Source organism: Suncus etruscus, chromosome 7, assembly GCF_024139225.1.
Source record: "Suncus etruscus isolate mSunEtr1 chromosome 7, mSunEtr1.pri.cur, whole genome shotgun sequence".
NCBI classification, from domain to species: domain Eukaryota; kingdom Metazoa; phylum Chordata; class Mammalia; order Eulipotyphla; family Soricidae; genus Suncus; species Suncus etruscus.
In genome coordinates this window covers 13803315-13816404 of record NC_064854.1, presented here as the reverse complement: position 1 = coordinate 13816404, position 13090 = coordinate 13803315, and the positions used below count along the sequence as shown (strand labels likewise).

General features: G+C 38.4%; 1 protein-coding gene across 1 annotated transcript in view; it reads left to right on the top strand.

Moving 5' to 3' along the window:
- LOC126013250 (arylacetamide deacetylase-like) overlaps positions 1–13090 on the top strand; it is a 124813-nt gene that overhangs the window by 87439 nt on the left and 24284 nt on the right. The window lies entirely within an intron of this gene.

Sequence of the window (13090 nt, the reverse complement as noted above, 5' to 3'; positions counted from 1 at the left end):
GTCTAAATTTCATCATTGTTTTAAGAAAGTTTTTGAAACATTTTTTTCCTTAGAACAGTGAGTTGCAGTTAGCTTGGCAGAGATCCTCATAGGATTACTCAAAGTTCACATATTTTTAGTATGCCCACAACTGTCATTAAGTTATCCATCTGTCTCTCATCAGATTTACTTAGGGCCCAGGTCTTGGTACTGTATGAAATAGCATCCTTGATCTTAAAACGATTTAGGGCTATGAGGAGGGTAATAGAACTCTGCCTAATTCTAGTCCATTTTTCCTCAAAGATCCCATTGCTCAGCTCCTTGTATAGAGCACAAGTGGACACAGTCTCAGCCATTACAGCAAAGAGTGAACAATCTTTACATATTCTGGTTCTTTGAATTACATTCATCCTCAGTAGACTAAAGAGGCTACATGAGTATTGTGGTCCTGCTACTGGCCAGATCATAGGCTAAGTCAGCTTTGTTTAGTACTGGAGATTACAAATATCTCTTATGTCTCTGACACCCAGACCAGAAGCAGCATGCCTACAAGATTTGCCAAAAATGTAATTTTCCATGTCTTACCTCCCAGAATTATGCACTGCATGATTTTCCTAGGAGGACAATCCAAGAAGTCTGATAAGAACTGAGCACATAAATCTCAACTGTTTATAATTACACACACTATAATCCCAAGGGGAAAAGGGAAGCCCATCTGGAGCAATATCACTGTAGGAAATAATTCAAACCAGGCTGGAGGGAGATGAAACAAAAGTCTGAGGAATTTTCTACCACATAAGAGAGAGAGAAAGCAGGTCAGGACTGCAGTATTTATTGGAAGATAGGACCATGCCATAAGTGAAGATAAATTGGGCTAAAAAATCTATCTAGTTCTTATTACCAAGGTAGGATTTTGACATGTAAAAGAGGAAGGAATAATGGTTGAGGATGAATTTCGATATGCCATATTATTTTACGGTGAAGGCTGGTTAATCCAGTTTTCCACAGAAGTAAATGACAGCAGAAGACAACCACCAAGAGGTCTAGATCCTAAATACCTGAGCAGCTGCATCCTTTGTAGTAAATAAACATAGTTTTAGGTTTATTCTCCCAGGGCATAGACAAACATGGGTAATCATGAGTCACTTCCATGTAACTTCACTGTGATACATATTCCTGATTCAGGATGGGTTTTTTCTTTCTTTTATACCACCCTACAACCATTACTTTCTTAAAACCATCACTGACTGATATAAGTAATCTTGTTTTCCTAGGATGAGACAAACAATCTGTGAAGATCATAATTTAAGCAGGTGTACAAGTCAATACCAGAAAATCTGAATAAAGATACATAAATGACATGACAGAAAGAACTGATCTTCATGGCTTTTGCAGAATTTCTGCCTGAAATTAGAGTAGAGCAATAACTGGTGTGTCCTGCATCCACAAACACCACATCCCAGGATGAATCTGTAAAATAAAATAGGGTGATAACTTCCAACATTCCACTTACAACTGGGTCCCAGGTTTCTGAATCACCAGGACTAGCTGCCACCCACCACCTATTTGCAGTACTCACTGCCTGGCACCATGACTCACACACTGCAATATCCCTATGCAGCTTCTCTCCCTGACTCGCTCTTTTTACAGTCCTTCCCATCCTCTGAGCTTCCTAAACTGGAGCACTGGAGTGCCCTGAGCTGTGCCTTGATGGTGATAGGGAACAAGTATGCAGACTCACAGGAGAGATGCTCCAAGCTAAGAAATGAGGGCCTTAACACAAAGAGGGAAGGGGTAACGAGATGGGGTTTCAAAGGTTCAACTTTGCCACATACTCCAGAAACATTCAAAGCTAGAAGGAAAAAGAATACCAATAGTTATTTAATACCACATCCAAAATTGAAGCATGTTTTTTTTCTTCTAAAATTATAAACTAATAGTTCACAAACTATTCAATTTTTCTTTAATGAGACAATAGCCAAGAAGCTTAAAGAGAGGTGAGAAAAATAGAACAGGAGTGCTGCAGCTAGCTTTCATTCAATTATGTTAGAAAACTTCTTTAAATTATCTCCAGGAAAGTGGGAGCATGAACAGCGTAATAGGAAGAAATGAGGGACCACACAATGTTATGTTATGTTATGTTATGTTATGTTATGTTATGTTATGTTATGTTATGTTATGTTATGTTATGTTATGTTATGTTATGTTATGTTATGTTATCAGGTGTTCTGATTTTAATGTGAAGAAGCAGAGTTATAAATTGGGGACTTTTTCAGCCACAGTTTTCTCTATGGTATAAAAAAATGCTCTCCTGTGTTGAATTACAGCTTATCGCTCTTGTAAATGGAAGCTTCTACAAAACAATTCACATGTCCCTGGGTGGTATGCAGACCTGGTGAATAGATAGATTTCAAGTAAGAATCCAGAGTTAAAAAGAGAAGATAAATTTTAACATCTCAAAGAAGTTCCTGTCCTGCTTGGCCTTGGATGCCAATACTGATGTAAATTATGGGATTTTTCAAGGATTAGGTTTTCCCATCAAACTTCCTTTTTATGAGGTAATAGGTTTTGTTTTAGGGGCTAATACATATAAATAACTTTTTAAAAATATAAATTCTTTATTTAAGCACCATGATTACAAATATGACTGTAGTTGGGTTTCAGTCATAAATCAAATACCCCCCTTCATCAGTGCAACTTTTCCACCACCAATGTCCCCCTCCGTCCTTCCCATCCCCTGCCTGAATTAGAGACAGGCATTTTACTACAGTTATATATATATTTAAGTTTGGTAAGCTGTTTTTGTTTCTTTCCTAAAGATAAGTGTTAAAAATATAGTAGTAATGGTGTGAGAGTGGCAATTGCCATTGTTTGCATAGGCACAGCAAAATACGGGGAAAACGGGAAAAAAGCCTTGGCCTAATTACAAGGAGGCCTCACCCCTGAAGTTTTCTGGCATAAGATTGACTTTGATTCTAAGCATACCAGGCTTCCCAACCCCTGAGTCATTCTCTGTGGTCCCAGCAAAACTTTTTCACACATTAGCTGTTGCTGGTGCCAGGTTCCTGTAAAGATTCTGGTATCTGCGCATTTACTTCATTGAGTCAGGTTGATGTGGAGCATCATCTAGTTTCACTTCACCATTAGATGGGGAGACACCTGCCCTGAAAGCAGGTTGTTGCTGTTGATAAGTCGTCTGGGTGTTAAGAGAGCACTCTTTTGGTGTAAGACAATGCCAGAGCAGTGGTAGTGTCTTCCCTAGTAATGTTATAGAAAATTGTAGTTGTTTCCATATATGGTATCCATGGTTTAAGAGTGTATAGGCAATGCTCATTCTTCTGAGGCCTGAACCAAGTTATTATGCCAATGTTCAGGGTATAAGGCCTAACTGCATTACAAACCTTGTGCTCCCATCTCTATTAGATGAGAACTTGTTTGCATAATGTAATATTTTCCCATTTTAATGGACCTATGAAAAAGAGAAGCAATCCCACAGGTATTATTGGTACATCTGGGGGTCGAGGGAACAAGTCCAACATCCCATGTAACTTGCAGAGAAACTCTTCTACAAGAATTCCTTATTGAACAAATACCAAAGGGGGGGGGACAAACAAAAAAAGGTGGGCAAAATTGTCACTATATAAGAGGATATTCTAAAAGAGTTATAGATGTTAAGAGAATACAGCTAAGATATACAAAGGAGATACACATGTCCCTTTTATGTCTTTAGAAATAGTTGGGGGAAAGGGTGTTGAGTCTGGGTGTTGGTCTGTGATTTGGCCACCTGGAGGCTGCAAAGAATTCCCAGCAGTCCCATATCAGAAATTGTCTATGAGTCGAGGTTTCTCAAAAACTGAGTATGGTAGTAAGCACAGGTACACAGTGAAGAAAGATAGAGGACAAGAGGCCACTGGGAGTAGATTAATAGGAATAGAGTATTGATTTTTTTCTCAGGGTGAGATTCTAGTTTTTCTCGTTAGGACTGGCTAGAAGTTGGCTTGAGTGAGGATAATGATCTGCTTATAAGGAGCAAAGTACTGAGGGTAAAATGGTTAAATGTGGGATAATAGGCATTGGGGTGAGAGTAAAGGACTATAAATGAGCCTGTAAGGTTATGAGCCAATGGTGTAAGGAAAGTATACAATGTAGACATTATTTATATTGTAAACATAGATGATACCCTATGACATCCTATTAAACTGCCTATAAATTATGCACGGGGGCACTAGCCCCCACACAGTTTGGAAATAGATGTTGGTGGGAGGAAAGTTGCTAAAGAATTTCCCAAGATAGCCCTACTTGTGCAGGGTAGAGCTTTGGGAATGCCTGGCATTCCCTTTAAGCTGCTCCCTGGGGCCCACCTCGCCAGGGCTCAGGGAAGCTCTGGAGTTCTGGGAGGAAGGAGAGGGAAGGCTGTTGGCAGGGAGGCCGAGCCACATAATATCCACTAGGTTTGGCAAAAGAGCCTTTGGCCTGGTGCCATACTAATTCCCATGCTGCCAAGGCTTCAGGTTCCAAAGAGAGGAAGCTAATAACTAACTTTCTAAGGTCTGACTAAGAAATAGTTTTTAGAGAAAGAGATGCAAATATGTACCTGGTAAAGGTTTTCTCAACAGCCCAATGCTATTTCCTGGCCAAAACTTTGGATGTAAATTCAGAGGCAGGAATTAGTAAGTACTTAAAGTCCTTTAAAAATGTCCCCAAAACAGAACATTTCTTTCTGTTTAAAACTGCAGGACATTTTAAAAGACAATGAGGAAAGAAATTTATTTTAAATATCTTCTGGTGCTGAGTTTTCCAGGCAAGTAGAAAATTAATCAAGGCTATATTTGCCTTTATAAATCTTTTTTGGAAGCAAAGGCCTAATATATACACATTTAATACAGCAGATAGGAGATTCATATTAAGCCAAATAAATGTTACTAAGCATAATAAATAATACCCTCACTTATTAGTGTTGTGTATGTAAATATTTTAGGGGATTAGTATGTTGTTGAAACTAACCTGATTGGTGATTGTGCCCTACCCTAGGGTGTGACCTGGCATTCTGTCCCCACCCTAGGGTAGTACCTGATTTTGCTTCCACCATTGGTTGGTATCTGATCCCACCATTGGGTGATACATGATTCTGGGGGATAAAAACAAGGGTCTGTGGAAGGCTTGAGGCTTTTTTGCTGGAACTGAGGCTGAGTCTTTGGACTTCAGTCTTGTCCACCGAATAAAGCTAATATTTCCACAAGCCTGACTGTCTGAGAGCTGTTTACCCGCCCTTTCACCTCAGAACCGTCGGCTAGACAGGGTGGCAGATGCGTGCTCCGAGCAGGAAGAGAAAGGCCTCATCCTCTATCCCTCCATCAGTCAACCTCTTCAGGGGCTGACTTGCAACATAATGATGCCCGAACAAGCTGAACCTGGACCCTCAATAACTGTAAGTGAAATACTTCATTGGAAATTTCCTCTGCTGACCATTAAATGGTTTCTGTGGTTAGTCATGTGGATTCTGCCACCCTTTTTCTTATGCATTGGTTCTCTAGTATAAAAATGGATTAATCCATTTGGTTTAAAACTAATTGGTTTTGATCTAAGGACAATCACTGCAGTTGGATGGTTGTGGTCTATATTTCAAATGAAAATTGCATTGTCTCCAGCCATCATCATTTGTGGAATTTCTGTGTTGGCTCATGTTATTACTGTGAGCATAGTTATTGGCTAGTATTTAGGAAATAGAAAGTGTAGAAATGATGAGACTAAAACCAGTATGGATAATAAGGAAATCTATCTGACGAAAACTCAGACCAAGGTGTGGGCTGACGAACCCAGCCCCACCATCAACAATATAAAAATTTTTACTGGAAGAAAAACAACTCGGAATGTTAAGCCTGATTCTAGTGAATCGCTTGACAGTAGTGACTCAGACAATGATCAACCTCCAGTGCTAACTCCACAAGGGAGGCCTCATTCTATTCACAAAATTGAATTGCGCAGCAGTGCATATTCAGACGATGAACCACACGCTCGGTCTCAGAGCTCTATTCAGAGTAATTTTGCTAATCCGGCCTCATCCCCTATAGACGGGGTAAATGTTTCTAACTATGTACCCTATCAGATGGAAGAATTAGATCGGTTTAAAAAAGCATGTAAAGAGCATGGGTCAAAATCGTCTTACAGTGTGGTTATTAAGACTTTGGAGTCATAACTCATCTTGGACTTTGTATGATTTTAAAAGAATCACTGAAATATGCCTGTCGTCTAAACAGCAAACTGAATGGGAAATGTACTATTCAGAATGTGTAAAAGCTAAATTATATAGCCAGGTTGGTACGAAAAAGCAAGTGGCAGGTGTTACTCTATCGTATGAATTATTGATGGCAGAAAATCAATTTGTAAATATTCAGACACAAGCAGCATTACCTAAGGAAATCTTAAATTTAATTAGGGATATTGCATTGTCATCATGGGAAAAATTGATTCTAACAGCATTGGTAGAGAAAACTTTTTAAAAATTACCCAAGGCCCTTATGAGTCATATGCAGAGTTTGTAGGTAAGATTAAAGATGCTCTGAAGTTACACGTCAAAGATGAGGAGATGAGAAACTTCCTAGTAAAATCTTTGGCTTATCATAATGCAAATTCAGCCTGTAGATTAGTATTGAATACATTAAATGAAAAGGCAGATGTGAATGATTACCTTTATGCCTGCTGGAATGTCTATGGGGAACCCCAACCCCCACCCCACTTAGACTCAGTACAAACCTTTCCAGTTACCAAGGGAACAATGCCTTACTCCCCTTGGGGACAGAACACTTTCCGTAAACCAGGTCTTTGCCCAAAATGCAAAAGGGGTCGCCACTGGGCGAAAGATTGCAGATCCAGAAACCTCATTGATAATAACCCAAGTAGAGGTTTCAACACAGTCCCCAGGAGGCAAATCACCTGCTACCATTGTGGAAAACAGGGACATATCAAAAGAAATTGCCGGCTCCTTATAAATTCAGCTCCTCAAGAACACACATACAAGATGCATTGAAACGCCCACAGGGCCACCCCCCAGGCCCTTCAATATCAGGGGCAAAGCTCACAGACAATAATCCTACCAAGCCCAGCCCAAGGAAATTCATCACGATAAGGGAATTAATCCACTCCACTCAGGGAGTGCCGGATTAGACATATTATACCCAGAGGACTTTACAATTTACCCAGGAGCATGCCCTTACATGTTAGAAACTGGCATTGTGGGCCTGCCACCCCCAGATACTATGGGTTTGATTCTTGGCAGAAGTTCCCTCAACATAAAGGGTATATCAGTAATCACTGGTGTCATTGACTCAGATTCTATGGGAGAAATCATTGTAGTTATTACTGTACCAGTTACATGGACCTTTAAAAAAGGAGAAGCGATTGCCCAGATAGTAATAGTGCCTTATGTCAAATTTGGGACTTCAGATAAGACTAGAATTGGAGGTTTTGGAAGCACAGATCCAGGTGCTGCTCAAAACCCAATCGTGGCTCTGGTTACTAAATGTAAAGATGAACACCGGATGATCAAACTTCACTTGGAAGGGCAACCCTTTGACGGAATGATAGATACGGGTGCTCAGGTTACCATAATTTCTGATAAAGAATGGCCAGAAAATTGGCCTCTTCAGGAAATCCCGTATTCCCTAGTAGGTATAGGAGGCCTGAGCTCCTGTCTGTTGAATACGAGGACTATGATATTTTACGGCCCAGAAAATCAAAAAGCAATAATCAGACCTCACATGGGCCCATTTTCACCATCCCTGTGGGGCCGTGACCTACACAAACAGTGGAAAGCAGAATTCCACATCCCATTAGCTCCAGAAGAGCCTGAACCTTCTTTTGATTTAAAAACCAAAAAATTTTAGTAGGGGCCACTAACATAAAGACACCACCACCAATAAAAATAAAATGGAAATCTGATGAACCAATTTGGACAGGTCAGTGGCCCCTTAAAACTGATAAATTAAAGGTGCTGACAGAATTAGTGGAGGAACAGCTAAGTTTAGGACATATTGAACCATCTTTTTCTCAATGGAATTCACCTATATTCACTATAAAAAAGAAATCCGGTAAATGGAGATTTTTGATGGATCTTAGAGCTATAAATTTATCCATGATACCTATGGGCAAATTGCAGACTGGTTTACCATCACCTGTAGTTATTCCAAAGGAATGGCCACTAATTATAATTGATCTGAAAGACTGCTTCTACCATATTCCTATCCACCGAGATGATAAAAAACGTTTTGCATTCTCAGTTCCTTCTCTCAATAATACCCATCCCTGCAGACGTTTCCAATGGACTGTTCTCCCCTAAGGCTTGCTGAATTCCCCAACCATGTGTCAGTTTTTTGTAGATAAGGTTTTGAGCCCTGCTCGTGAAAAATTTCCTCAAGCCATGATATTCATTATATAGATGATATCTTGCTCACAATGAACAATGAAACCGATTTACAGGACGTATACTCTTATGTTACTGACTGTTTACAAACATCAGGACTGAAAATAGCTTTAGAAAAAAATACAGATAATGCCACCATATCAATATTTGGGTTTTATTTTGGACTGGACGTCTATACGTACACAAAAAATTTCTATCAAAAAAGAAAACCTCAGAACGCTTAATGATTTTCAGAGACTTTTAGGTGATGTAAATTGGCTCCGCCCTGCACTAGGAATCCCAAATGCAGAGTTACCTAAACTGTTTAAAACGTTGGAGGGTGACCCTGCTTTAGATAGCCCGAGAAATTTAACAACAGCTGCCAAAAATGAATTGGACATCTTCTTGAGCAGATTACAAAAATCATTTCTCTCAAGATTCCCAGGAGAAAAGGTATTACTGTTAATTTTCCCTACTATAGAAACCCCCACAGGGGCCTTGATGGAACAGTCAGGACCTTTGAATGGGTGTATTTACATAACAAACAACCTCACTCAGTTGTCCCCTACTTGCAATTGATTTCAGAGATTATTATCAAGGCAAGACTCAGATCTATATCTTTACTAGGTTTTGACCCAGATATAATAGTTTTGCCAGTACCAAAAAAGGAAATTGAGTCGATATTGCCAATTACTGAATCTCTACAAAGGGCCCTCTCAGATTTCACAGGAGAAATATCCTCCCATTATCCAGCAGGAAAAATTTGGGACTTTTAAAAGAAAACTCAGTTTGTTATTTTTTCAATTGTTCGGGATTCCCCTATTCCCAATGCCAAGGTTTTTTACATTGATGTATCCCAAAATGGAAAAAGAGAAATAACCGGAGACAACATTAATATGACCATAGATACCAAATATAAATCTGCACAGAAAATTGAATTAGCGATGTTAATTTACCTATTAGAAAATGTATCTGAAGCCATGAATATAGTTTCTGATTCTTTGTGTGTGGTAAATTTATGTCATGTGATAGCCACTGCTTCCCTTAATGTTAATAACCCGATCATACAGAACTTACTTAAACGATTACAGCAGCTTCTTCAAAAATGAACTGAGCCCATCTTCATCACGCATATTAGAGCCCACTCAGGTCTTCCAGGACCGATGAATGAACAGCAGCTTACTTAAACGATTACAGCAGCTTCTTCAAAAATGAACTGAGCCCATCTTCATCACGCATATTAGAGCCCACTCAGGTCTTCCAGGACCGATGGCTCAAGAAATAAAACTGTTGACTTGCTAGCAATGCCTATATTTAAATCACCTGTAGAGGAACATTAAGCCCTACACACAAATGCTCACCGTTTACATGTGAATTACCAAATTCCATGGAGGCAAGCTAGAGAAATTGTCGAAAACTGCATCATATGTGCACCGTTAACAAAAAAGACTCACATAGCAGGAGCAAACCCAAGAGGCTTACAGTCTAACATACTTTGGCAAATGGATATAACTCAAACAGATTTATTTACAAGGAAACCTTATCTTCATGTTGTGGTGGACACTTATTCTCGGTTTATGTGGGCAATTCCCATGTCTTCTCAAAAATCTAAGGCTGCTTGTAGTTTTCTTTTACAATGTTTTTCTGTGATGGGTATTCCATATTCTATAAAAACTGATAATGGGCCAGCCTATGTTATCAAAACTTTTAAATTTTTTTTGTAAGAAATGGCAGATAAGACATCTCAGAGAAATTCCTTACAATTGTAGGGGACATGCCATTGTAGAAAGGACTCACAGATCCTTAAAAACTCAATTGCAAAAAAATAGAAAAAGAGGTTTACCAACAACGTATTTGCTATCTTTGACTCTTATCACACTAAATTACTTAAACTTACCCCAAAGGGAAAGTTACACTACAGCGGAAAGACATTTTAAAGAAGATATTCAGAGACAAGAAACAACCCATAAACCTATTTGGATCAAGTAGGATGAAAAATGGATAGCTGGATATCTTCTCCTAAGAGGAAGGGGTTATGCCTATGTTTCTATAAATGACAACCCTCCCAAGAAATTTTGGGTTCCATTACGCCTTGTTAGAAATCGGGCTAGCACAAATGATCAGGTTCAGACTATAAACTCCCCTTCAGAGCAAAAACAGAATACTTGAGACACTAATAGCAGTAATATTGCTGAGGTCTCTGGGGCAGGGAACAACGATTTAGCTGTCACATACCATACAATGAGTGAGACTGATGGTAGTGATAAACCCTTACACTCCAAGATGCAAAAGGAAAGACAGGAACCTGTCTTAACTGGGCTCCAAAATATAGGAAACTCTTGCTACATGAACTCAATATTGCAATGCTTGTATAATATTTCAGACTTGTCAGTATTTTCATAAAGATCATTATAAAAAGGATATTAACAAAAAAATCCAATGGGGCATGGAGGTAAATTAGCTGAAGAATTTGGTCGGCTCATCAAAACCATGGGAAATGGATTTCATAGATATATTAACCCTGAAAGCTTCAAAGTAACAATTGGTTTACTTAATGACCAGTTTGCTGGACACAATCAGCAGGATCCTCATGAACTACTGATGTTCCTAATAGAGGGACTACATCAGGGCTTGCTTACTGTAAATCTAACGATAGACAAAACTACACATCTTATGGAAAATGAAAATTATGAACAATTTAGTCCAGAACACCAAAAGGCTCACAAATCTATTATTTATGATCTCTTTCAAGGACAATTCAAATCTATACTACAGTGTCTCACTTGCCACCAAAAGTCTGAGGTTTATGAGACATTTGTTCATTTGTCTCTGGCTGTTACATACACAGACAAATGTACATTACAGGAATGCCTCTCTGAATTTTTTAAAGAAGAAGAATTAAGAAATGACAACAAAGTTCTGTGCAACAGTTGCAAAACTAGAAGGGATTTTTCAAAGAAAACATACTTATGGAAACTGCCACCAGTACTTATAATACACTTGAAATGTTTTGCTCTTGATGGCAAACAAATAAAAAAAATTGCAAACTTATGTAGAGTTTCCTTTAGAAGACCTCAATTTAGTGGAATTTACTTCAGAGAATAAAAGCAAGATTAAGAAATACAACTTATCATCGGTGTCAAACCATTATGGTAAAGTTCACTATGGACACTGTACTTCATACTGTAAAATTGCTACAAAACAACACTGGATCAATTTTGATGACAAGAAGATCAAAAAAGTCCCTAATACATTGGTGAAATCCACAGCAGCATACATCCTGTTTTATACTTCTTAAAGATCTACAATGAACACCAGATAATCATTTCACTTCCTTATCGGTTGCTATTAATGCTCTAGGATTCTTTCCACAGGCATGATCAATGAATATGAATTGAAAATCATGAACCCCCAATGTGTTTCCTTGTATGATGGATTTATGTCTTAATTTAATTATTGCTCTAGGTCTCAGTTAATCATGAATTTTACAAATTAATTTAGTCAAGGTTCACCTGAAAGAGAAATTTGTCATCATATTAGTGTTGTTTTTCTTTCTAGGTATACTCATTTAACGACTTTCACTCTTTTTATTTTGACATCATTGCTTTATTTCCCTCAATTTAGGTTTTAAGATGCTGACATAATGATAATTTTAGGTGGACTTTCTTCACAGTGCTTCTTGCCTATGATTGATTATCATAAAGTTACTGTTATACAATAACTTTGTATATATACTGTTATACACTTATAGTAGAGATTTCCATGTTTGTATTACGCATGAAATTCTCTTTCAGATCTGCTCTGCTCTGCCATAAAAAATATTTTTTTGAATTTGAAATTATTTATCTAAACAGTTGCCGGCTATTACATTTTAAGACGCTTTTAGTTGATTCAGCTGAATTATCTTTTCTTTTGCTCTATTTTGGATCCTTTCCAACAAATATTTTTTAGTATGAGTGAGTGTTATGGCCAAATTTTTTTGTGAAGTCTGTATGTGTATGTCTTGTTTAGTGTCTGTCTGTTCTGCATATTTTGTATATAGTTCCCTTTTTCCTAACTTTATCTTCCCCAATTTAGTCTTCCTTATCCTTCCTTCTCTCTTCCTAGTCCTGAACATTTAATTTTCAGGATTCCCTTCACATGTAAAACTCATCTCCTTCACCCACAACTACAAGCCTCCTGATCTCAGCCGGAAGAAGAAATCCATGACTGTTGGAGTTTTACACCATATATGCTGCAAACTTGTTGGAAATGAAGCCATTTGGAATTTGTGTCACAATGTAACCCCAGAGAAAAGATCCATGGATAAGACACACAGTCTCTGGATCCCAGTTAAACTGTGCTATCTGAATTTCCGTTTTTCCATCCACATACACAGTGCTATTGTTGACCCTTTCTACAATGGCTACCCCAAGATTGCACCGATCCCAAAGGAAATGCAGAAGCCCAACCAACTCATGATGTAATGATGTAATGCTTGGGGATGCCCCAACACATGGATGACTGTACTGGCCTTCCTTCTTCATTCAGCTTGATGTTATCTCCTGTACAAGGCTTCAACCCACTTTTCCAGACCCATCAAGTGTCTTTTGCCGGTCTTTTTGGAGTTCCAGACCCCTCATATTTACAGATTGGTATTGAACTCTGTAGAAATTTCACCTTTTGTATCTTTCCTATAATTGTAATCCTTTGAAGTTATATTTGGTACTACAC